The sequence below is a fragment of the Phocoena sinus genome, chromosome 13 (genome assembly GCF_008692025.1).
Source record: "Phocoena sinus isolate mPhoSin1 chromosome 13, mPhoSin1.pri, whole genome shotgun sequence".
NCBI classification, from domain to species: Eukaryota; Metazoa; Chordata; class Mammalia; order Artiodactyla; family Phocoenidae; genus Phocoena; species Phocoena sinus.
In genome coordinates this window covers 47,598,057-47,609,249 of record NC_045775.1, presented here as the reverse complement: position 1 = coordinate 47,609,249, position 11,193 = coordinate 47,598,057, and positions in this window count along the sequence as shown.

Here is an 11,193-nt window from a genome sequence, read left to right as displayed (position 1 = left end):
CTTGGTCTATTTATTTGCCAAGAGAAACTTTTATTTTGATCTTTTTTATTAGAAAAAATAATAGTTTTGGTCTGTGAAAAATATTGAACATTACTTTTCTTGTGTCATGTGATTATAGTAATGCCTTTGTTAATACTGATGTAAATATTGCTTTGGAATTTAAAAAATATCATATCAATATTTTTTTCAGAAGAGGTATAATCAGGAATGCACCCTTAAATTTTGGCTGGCATCATAGATAATCAGAGAACCCCTTTAGAGATGGGCCCAGAAATGTCATAAAACAAAGGAATAAACATGTATTCCAGCTCCATCCATGTTACCACAAATGGTAGGATTACCCCAAGGTTGAATAATATTCCACTGTATGTGTGTGTGTATGTGTGTGTGTGTGTGTGTGTGTGTGTATATATATATATATATATATATACATACATACATATATATGTGTATGTACATATACTGCATTTCTTCATTCATTCATTTGTTCATGGACACTTAGATTGTTTCCATACTTTCTCTACTGTAAGTAATGCTGCAGTGAATATGGGAGTACAAATACGTTTTTGAGATAACGATATTTTTTGTCCTTTGGGTGTATACCCAGAAGTGGGAATGCTGATTCATATGGTAGTTCTATTTTTAATTTCTTGAGGAACCTCCATACTCTTTCCTGAGGTAGCTATACCAGTTTACATTCCCACCAACAGTGTTCAAAGTTTCTCTTTTCTCCAGTCCTTGCCAGAATTTGATATCTCTTGTCTTTTTGATAATAGCCATTTTAACAGGTATGAGGTGATATCTCACTGTGGTTTTGATTTGCATTCTCCTCATAATTAGTGAGGTTGAGCATCTTTTCATGTACCTCTTGGCCATTTGTATGTCTTCTTTGGGAAAATGTCTATTTAGATCTTTTGCCCATTTTTAATCAGGGTATTTGTTGGTTTGCTACTGAGTTGAATGTAATCTTTGTGTATTTTGAATGTTAACTCCTTTTTGTATATGTGGTGTGCAAATATTTTTCCCATTCGATAGGTTGCCTTTTCATTTTGTTGATGGTTTCCTTCACTATGAAGAGGCCTTTTAGTTTGATGTAATTTCACGTGCTTATTTTTGATTTTATTACCTTTGCTTTTGGTGTTAAATTCAAGACCAATGTCAAGGATTTATCCGTAGGGTTTTTTTTCTAGGAGATTTATGGTTTCAAATCCTCAGGAAGAAGTTGAAAGTTGGGGGTTCCCTCCCAGTCATATGGCACTACGCTGGGAGTGGGTTTTATGGCAAGAGTGTGTCTCAGCCTTTCCTACCTGTTTCAATGCGGATATTTTCTCATTCACCCTGTTAAAAGATCAACTGAAGTATATACAAAATTTTAAGAGTTTATTTGAGCAAACATTGATTCAAGTTAGCACCAAATGGGAAGTGATTAGGAATGCTCCACTTACAGGAGCTAGCTGCAAGACTTTTTATAGCGAAAACTCAGAAGCAAAACAAGGAAATTGATTGGCTGTAGCATAAGTGATCATCTTTTTTGTGTGAAAGCTTAGTTGGCTGTTTGTGAATGGTTGTCCTTAGGTTTTGATTTCTTAACCTTGTGGTATTGACAGGCTTAGGTTTTGTTGTGGTTAAGTAGGCTGCTAAGGCATTAAAGCCACCTCAGTCTAAATATCTCTTTGTTAATTAAACAACCCAGTGTGTAGAGACCCTCAGCTAGCTTCTGGATCTCTTTCAGAGGGAATTACTCCTTGTGTAGCTGCATATTCCATGTGTCTGTGGAGCCTCCTAGGTCACCATTTTAGCTGACCTCCACTCTAATTATTTTTTTACTTATAATGTTGCTGGTTTTGGTTTGCTATACTTATTTGTTTCTGTTTTTGTCAATAATCATGAGAGATATTGGTCTACAGTTTTCTTGTGATATCTTTGTCTAAGTTTTGTATCAGAGTAACATTGACATTATAGAATGAATGAGTCATAATGTGTCCCCTCTTCTTCTATTTTTTGGAAGAGTTTGTAAGGAATAGATATTCATTCTTCTTTATACTTTTTTTTTTTTTTAATATTTGGTAGAATTCAGTGGTGAAGCCATCTGGCCCTGAGGTTTTCTTTATGGGTAGCTGTTTTTTATTACTAACCTATTGCCTTAATTGTTACACATCCATTCAGATTTTCTATATTTTTCTTGAGTCAGTTATAGTAGTTTGTGTCTTTCTAAGAATTCTTTTTGTTTGTTTCATTCAGGTTGTAGAACATATTGTAGACATATAATTGTTCTTAGTATTCCTTCATAATCCTGTTTATTTCTGTAAGGTCAGTGGTAACAGACCCTCCTTTATTTCTGATTGTAGTAATTTGTGTCTTAGCTCTTTTTTTTTTTCTTGGTCAATCTAGTAAAGGTTTGTTAATTTTGTTGGTGTTTTCAAAGAGTCTGTTCTTGGGGCTTCCCTGGTGGTCCAGTGGTTAAGATTCCATGCTCCCAATGCAGGGAGTGCAGGTTCGATCCCTGATCAGGGAACTAAAATCCCACATGCCACATGGCGCGGCCTAAAACAAAAACAAAAACAAAACAAACAAACAAGCAAAGAGTCAGTTCTTGGTCTTATTGATCTGTATTGCTTTTCTATTCTCCATTTCCTTGATTTCCACTCTAATCTTTCCTCTCTCTTTCTGCATGCTTCATGTTTAGTTTTCTCTTCTTTTACCAATATCTTTTACCAATGCCTTATTGGAAGGTTAAGTTAGTAATTTGAAATATCTCATCTTCTTTTAAAATAGCCATTTAGAAGCTAAAAATTTCCCTCTAAGCACTGCTATAGCTGTGTCTCATAAGTTTTGATATATTGTGTTTTCATTTTCGTTCCTCTCAAGGTATTTTTAAATTTCTTTTTTGATTATTTTTTTTTAACAGATCATGTTTTTGGTGTCAGTTCTTTGCCTAGATCTCAAAGATTTCACTTTTAATGATGAAATCACTATATTTAAAGTCAGTTTCTTGCATATAGTTGGGTCACGTGCTTTAGTTCGTTTTGCCAGTCTGTTTTTTAATTGGTGTATTTAGACCATGTACATTTTATTGTATGTATTGATGTGTTTGAATTTGTCCGTTTTTGTTTATTTTTATGTTTACTGTTCTCTATATATTCCTTTATCTTTTTTATTTTTCCTGCCTTGTGTGCATTATTTGAATATTGTTTACAATCCTATTTTTATCTATTTATAGTGTTTCTAAATGAATATCTTTATGTGGTTTTTCAGTGGTTGTTCTAGGAATTAAGTAATATATACATTATTCTTTACAGTGTACTGGTGTCATAATTTTATGAGTTTGAACAAAATACCTCCCTTTATGACTCTTTATCCTTTCTCATATATAATATAATTATCTTAACTGTTTCCTCTACATTTATTTAGAACCACATCAGACTGTTATACTTAAAACCCAGTCTTAGATATGTAAGGCAAAAACCAACCAACCAACCAACCATACAAGCAAACAAAAAACAAGAGAACACACCATTATGCTGTCCTTGGCTCTTGAGGTCTTTAGCCTGTTGGTCTTCTCTCTGCTTTGTCTTCTTAGAATTGTTTTACATATAATATCCAGAGTTTGTAGTTGTACTTAGCAAAGGAAATAGGGAAAAGTACATACACTGTATCTTCTCATAAGCAGAAGTCTCAGTTCATTTATTTTTAATCACAGCAGTGCTCTGTTATACGGACAGACCACCATTTGGTTATTACCCAGTTGATTTTTGTTGCTTCCAGTTTTTGACATATATGAATATAGCCATATTAAACATATGATACAAGTTTTTTTATGAAAATAATAAGTTTTTATTCTATTTTGGTAAATACCTCAGAATAAAATTGCTGGTTTGGATGATAAGTATATTTTTAACAGCAAGAGACTACCAAACTACTTTTCATAAGTAACAGTACCATTTTTTGCTCCCATCAACAATGTATTATAGTTCCAGTTGTTACATACTCTTATTTTTAGCACTTCCTACTTTCAGTTTTATTAATAGAACTTTTCCTGTACAATAGATGTGGCAAATGGCTTATCAAAGATATTTACACATACATATGCATCCTGGAAAGAAATTTTGAAATTGGGTATTAATTCCCCCCTCCAAGATTATGATATGGCTTTATATTTGTTTAGATCATATACTGTTATCTATTTAGAGTACTACAATTTTCATTATAGGGACTCTATAATTTTTTTTACAAATTTATTCCCATTTCCACTTATAGGAATTTATACTTAGAGTAGAATAGAACTATATGTTATTAACACCTCTTGTATTTAGCTATTTTAACTGGATTAGAATACATATTATTAATTCTGATAGGTGTATTTTACTAGGGTCTTGAATTTTATAAATTATATTCATATTACAGCAAAAAGATATCTTAAAATTATTTTTTATGTTATGTCAATCTTTTTTCTCATTTCTTTTTCCAAAGTCTTCCAGCACATCTGTAACAATAACATGAGTGGACAGCTCTGTATGTTACTGATTTCAATTTAAAGAATGTTGAGGATTAGAATAATATTTATTGTTTTTTTTAAATTATGTGTATTTTGTTTTCTCTTATTTCTATTTTACCTACACTTTCAAAAATCAACTTTATTAAGGTATAACTTATGTATAATAAATTGTACCCATATAAGGTTACAACGTGACGAGTTTCGACAGATATACATACAGACATAAGACCACATAAAACCACCACAGTAAATGTGCAGAATTTTTCCTGGGCCTTCAAAAATGTATTCTTGCCTCTGCAGGCAATCCTGCCCTCTCTGTGCAGCTCCCAGGCAATTATATATCTGACTCCTGTCACTTTAGATTACTTTGTATTTCCTGAAGATGTGCATTGAAATATGAAGTGCTCATTTGTATCTAGCTTTTTTCACTAGCATAGTGTTTTGAGCAACATCGATATTGTTTCATGTACCATTGGTTTATTAATTTTTGTTGTTAATAAGTATTCAAGTGCATTATCCATTAACCTGTTGATGTGCTTTCATCTTGACTCCTATTTCTGAATATTACAAATAAAATTGCTGTAAACATTTGTGTACAAGTCTTCTTGCACATATTTTGTGACGTGTATCCTTAAGTGTCACATGGTTTTGAGGCTTCTAAAATAATATAACTTTTATTGATAGTACATAGAGATACAATCAATTTTTGAAGAATTATTTTATTTTACATCTTTATTGGAGTATAATTGCTTTATAATGTTATGTTAGTTTCTCCTGTATAACAAAGTGAATCAGCTATATGTATACATATATCCCCGTATCCCCTCCCTCTTGAGCCTCCCTTCCACCCTCCCTATCCCACCCATCTAGGTGGTCACAAAGCACCGAGAGCTGATCTCCCTGTGCTATGTGGCTACTTCCCACTAGCTATCTATTTTACATCTGGTAGTGTATATATGTCAATGCTACTCTCTCACTTCGTCCCAGCTTCCCCTCTCTCCAACCCCCGCCATGACCTCAAGTCCATTCTCTACATCTGTGTCTTGTGTCTTTATTCCTGTCCTGCCACTAGGTTCATCAGAACGTTTTTTTTTTTTTTTAGATTCCATATATATGTGTTAGCATATGGTATTTGTTTTTCTCTTTCTTACTTCACTATGTATGATAGACTCTATGTCCATCCACCTCTCTACAAATAACTCAATTTCATTTTGAAGAATGATTTTAAATATCGCTATCTTGTTCAACAAGCTTAATAATAATTCTAGTAGTGTTTTGGTAATAGATTCCTTAAAATTTTCAACTTATACAAATTTACTACTACCACAAAAAAAGAAAAGTTACTTCTTCCTTTCCCAATTGACATGTCTTTTACTTGTTTTTTGTTTTTTCTTTTGTGCTTTACTGCACTGTTCAGAATCCATACAATGATGTTGAACATCAGTGGCAAGTGTTGAAATCTTTACCTTGTTAAGACATTGGATAGAAAGCATTCAATATTTTGCCGTTACAATGCTAGTTTGGGGTTTTACTTAGATGATCTTTTTAGCTTGATGAAGTTTCTATTCTTAGTTTGCAGGAATGAGTGTTGAATTTTATAAAATGCTTTTTGTGCATAAAGGAAATAATTATTCATTCACCTTGATTCTGTTTATATGGTGAAATGTTAAATAAATCTTTGATTTCAGAATTGACCTCATCTGGTCCAGAGGTAGTATAATTTTTATATTATAGGATTTAATTTGCTATCCAACAATATAAAAAATATACTACCTCTGTCCCAAATGAGGTCTATCCTGAGAATCAAAGGTTTATTTAACTTTATTAAGGATATCTACACGTATGCTCTTGAGGGATATTTGTCTTTAATATATTTAGATTTTTAGTTTATTTAACTTTATTAAGGATTTATTTATTTAATTTTAGGTTTATTTAACTTTATTAAGGATATCTACATGTATGCTCTTGAGGGATATTTGTCTTTAATATATTTAGATTTTTAGTTTAGAATGGGTGCTAGGTTTTACTTGTCCTTTTGACATATTTCAATATGAGTTTTTTTCTTTTGGCATAAATTACATCATAGTTTTTTGGTGTCACTTTATTACTTCTTTCTTACATCACCAAATTCTGTTTGCTAACCATTTCTTTCTCATTAAGATTAAAAATGAGTGTCCTTTTGTGACCTTAATTTTGTCAGGTTTTGATATTAAAGGTAATTTTGCTATGTAACTTAACTGAAGGGATTTTTTTCTTCTTTAGTAATTGAGATATTTAAAGCTAAAATTTTGTTATCTAAATATAATTTGCTATGTCACATAGATTTAGTTACTACCTCTTTTCCTTTTTTCATTTTCTTATCATTGTAAATTTTTCTTTTGATTTCCCCTTTGTTGCAAAAGTAATTGTGTAGTGTCTTTCTAAATAATTAGTTGTAAATTAATTGAATTGATTACAGTTTATTCATAATTTCTAAATATATTTTCTCACAACTACACTGTGTTGCTTATAAAATTGCACACATTTGAACTTTATAAATATGTGCTTTATGTTTAATACAGCTCACTTTTTGCAGGAGCTTTATGTACACATAACAAAGAATGTATATTTCCTCTTTAAATGATAAAAGATTTCCTTATATGTATACGTTAAATTAAGATTATTGATTATATTATTCACCCTATCTGCATTTCAACTCTTTTTTTTTTCATTGACCAGATGTATTGAAATTTCAGCAGGGAATTTAGAAGTTACAGAATTTTCACCAAGTCGTGTTCAGGTAATGTGCATTTTCTAATCAATCCAGCCTGGAACTTGATAAACCCCTTCAGTATGCAGGCTCAAATCTGTATTCAGAGAGGGGAAACTTTCTTCTATACCATGTCTAAATATTGGCTCTTCTTCACCTGTTTCTATTTATTCTGACGTTATACATGCATTTTCGTTCATTTGTGCCTTTTACTCATGTGTCTCACCATTTCTTTCATGATTTTCATTTCATTGCTTAGCTTTGAAATATTTCTTGCTCTTGATCTTCCTGGTCACTAGTGAAGGACTCATTTTCTTGAATTCATGTAATCACTTTGTTTTATTTTTCAAAAAAATTTTATCTTCAGAAAGTCTGAAAAACTGGGTCACTTAGTCACAAGGAGAATATGGTTTTTGCTTTATTCAATAATTTTAAAGCAGTTTTTATACGTAAATGTTCTTCTAAGAGCTAAGGATAAAAATATAATAGGTAATGAAATACTGATAGGTTTTTGTGAGTGCCTAGATAAATGAGGAGGCTGTACATATCTCAGGACTTAAAATACTTAAAAGGCAAAAAGAAACAATCCATGTAAAAATCTACAGAAATCTTGTGAAATCTGGCATTTTGTGATGAGATAACAAAATGCAAAAAGCCTAGAGGCTTTTTGTTCATAAATTTCTACAAGGCCAAGTTTGGGGATGATGGCTTGTCATCACCTGGAATAGGGCTGAGTTTCCCTCACTTATTCTTTAAGGGTCATTGGGAAGAAAAGTTTCCAGAGCACGCTCATACCACTATCTAATGCCATGATTATTAGACTTTAGTCTGGATATATATTTTTTTCACATGTGAATATCCTCAGTGTCATCATTAGTCTATGTTAGTGCTGTTTAGTGCATGGGTTGGTTACTGAGAAATGTATTTATTTTGAAAAAAAAATTCCAGCTTACAAAATTACCAGTGCTTATGAAAGAGTAATGTACTTTTTCTTATTAATGATCCTTTAAAGACCTTTAAAATAGTTTTATCTGCTCAATAATGTGGAGAAATATTTGTTTAATTTTTCAGAGATTATGATATTTAAAACCTTACTGCACATAAACTCCTTGTCAGAATGGTATTAAAGCACATAGTATAAGAGGAACATTATTGAAGTGAACATTAGGAAGAAAATAACAAAAATGACACATTGAGAACTCAAACGCTCTATTCTCACACAAATCACACCTGACATCAAAACTTTTCTTTAATTAGTTAAATTTATCTAATTCCGCACACAAAAGAGACTGAAGCACTGAATTTAATATATATTTACTTGTTTCAGCAATATGATATGATATAACTTTGTGATTAAAACAGAGCCTCCAGTCATACAGTGGAAATCAATAATGTGGAATTAAAGATATTGAAAAATCTGGTACAATTTCCTATCTCTTTAAAGAAAAACCTTTTTATTCCCCAGTGAGTCATGAACAACACAGACTAAGTCTACTGACACATTCTGATACACAAGATATAGAAGAGGAAAGTATCTAGAGCTCATTTAAACAGAACAGATTACTAGTTTATTCAGACTATCCATTTTTATATTTTTATCACTTGTAGCCAAGTGAGCTTTGTGCAGTTTTTGTCCAAAGACCTTGTTATAAAATCTTTCCTGCCCTTTCCCTGCCAACTAGGCATTGAATGTTACTGAGGACATTAAGATAATCCCTGTATTATATGTTCCTTTGATGGTTTAGGACCATCCCACATAAAATATTCAATATATATTCTAATATACTAAATTATATAGATGATAAAATGAAACAGAAGTGGGTAGCATTTGGCTTTGCTCTACTTTTGTGTGAAAATATCTTGAAGAATTTATCTTCTATTTTATTACTACCTTTTGGCTGTATACCACTTAATTTGGAGAAGTTTACAGTTAAAATATCCCTGGGAATTATATACTCTAACCTACTCAAAGTACTCAAAGTAGTCTTACCAATAAGAGAGTCTTTCTATAGAGGATCATCCATCTTACGCTTGATTACATCACAGAACAGGTCATTTCTGCAAGAAGCAGCTCAAGTTTTAGATAAATCATTCTTATAATCAACTGTAGTATTTTTTACTGGAACTTTTTTTTATCACAATTCTGTTCTCTTGATCAATAGAAAACAAATTAGTCCTTTTTCTTCATGGCATCCTTACAGGTCTTTGTAGACAGATAACAGTTCTTTCAACGTTCACCTATAATGGTAATTCTTCCTTGTCCTTTTAGTTATCTCACTTGATGTTAAGAACGCTCCCTGTTCTGTTAACTTTCTGTGAATGCAATCTATCATATGAAAGCCTCACTTAAAATATTGTATCAGGAACTGAGCATATTATTCCATATAATTTAGTCAAGACAGGAATTATTTCCAGTCATTTGAACAATTTGCCACTTTTAACACAATTTATCATACTGTTTGCATTTTGAACATTTTTGCAGTCATGGAAGACTTGGTGCTTATAGTGAGTGACGGCATGTTTGTTAATACTACCATGTTCTTTGCACACGAAACACTATTTAGAAAATTTTCCTGACTTCTTTTAGACTCAACTAAAAAAAACCACCATTTATTATTGCCAATTTTTTTCTTAAGTCTACCATTTCAAGCCAATCTGTGATCAAATCATGTAATACACTTCTCTTAATTTCTATCTCCCTATCCTCTTCTTTCCCCCTTCACATTCTAAGTGGTTTTACTGGGGCTGTCAATCACACAGTCCCACTCTTCTGCCATAGAAGTCTTTGTTTCTTGGAATTCTGAGTCTTGAGCTGAGACAAAAAGGCATATAAAGCTGTTGGAACCTTGTTATCTGGTGACAGGAACACATAAGATTGTCTCAGAGCTCCATCTTCTGTGATCTCCTTTGCCTCCTGGTTGCCATTCCTCTCACTCAGCTGTTCTTGCGGTTCTGTGAGATAGCACGTGTTCCTCCAATCATTTCATTCCTTGCTCAACTTTATTCAGTGCTGATCTAATTGCTTATGACCAAGCATTCTAATTGTTTCATACAATTCTCAATTTTGCATCCACCATAATTTTGATTATTAAAATTAGATTATTAAAAATGTTTAAACTTTGCATCCATCATCGATTAGAGCATATTCATTAGCTGTTTATGTAGGCTTTTCTTTTTTCTGAGAACTGCATAGTCATTTACACAAACAAGGTGATTTGCTTCCTGGGAATAAAATTTAAGGGATAATGATTAGGAAAACTGCTTCAAAAATGTGCAGACAATAAGAAAGATGTGAAAAATATTTAAAGAATGGATTTCTTATACTTACATTTAAAACTCTCCGCATTTTATAAATTTACATTTTAAAACCTAATAGGCACAAACAGTTTGGCATGTGTATATGTATGCACATATGTGCATGCATATATTCTTTATTATACTACATGTAATTTACTTTATATTATTTATTTTCTTTTAAGGACTTTTAGAAGATAGTTTTCTATGCTTAATAACATGGATAAGTATTTGTTTAATAAATTGTTCAACGATTATGACACTTAAAACCTTACTGAACATGAACTCCCTGTCAGAATTACATTAAAGCACATGCTATTAGAGCAAATATTATTAAAGAAAATGAACATTAGGAAGAAATATGACAAGAATAACACATTGCAGAGTGAGAATATATTCTATCAACATTTTGGAGTGAGAGTGAAAATTATATGAATTTAATAAATTAAATAAATAAAAATGTGTAGAAAATCAATTTCTATTGTGCTTATGTATGCAACCATGCATTTTAAAACCTATATAATCATATCTTTAGAAGTCTTGGGGAAAAAGTGAGTAATGAATGAATAAACAGATATGTAGAGAGCATATTTCTCTTGTCCTTCAAGTGGAAGTTTAAACCTACCTTTTGTTTTTAGGTATAAAAGAGAATTTG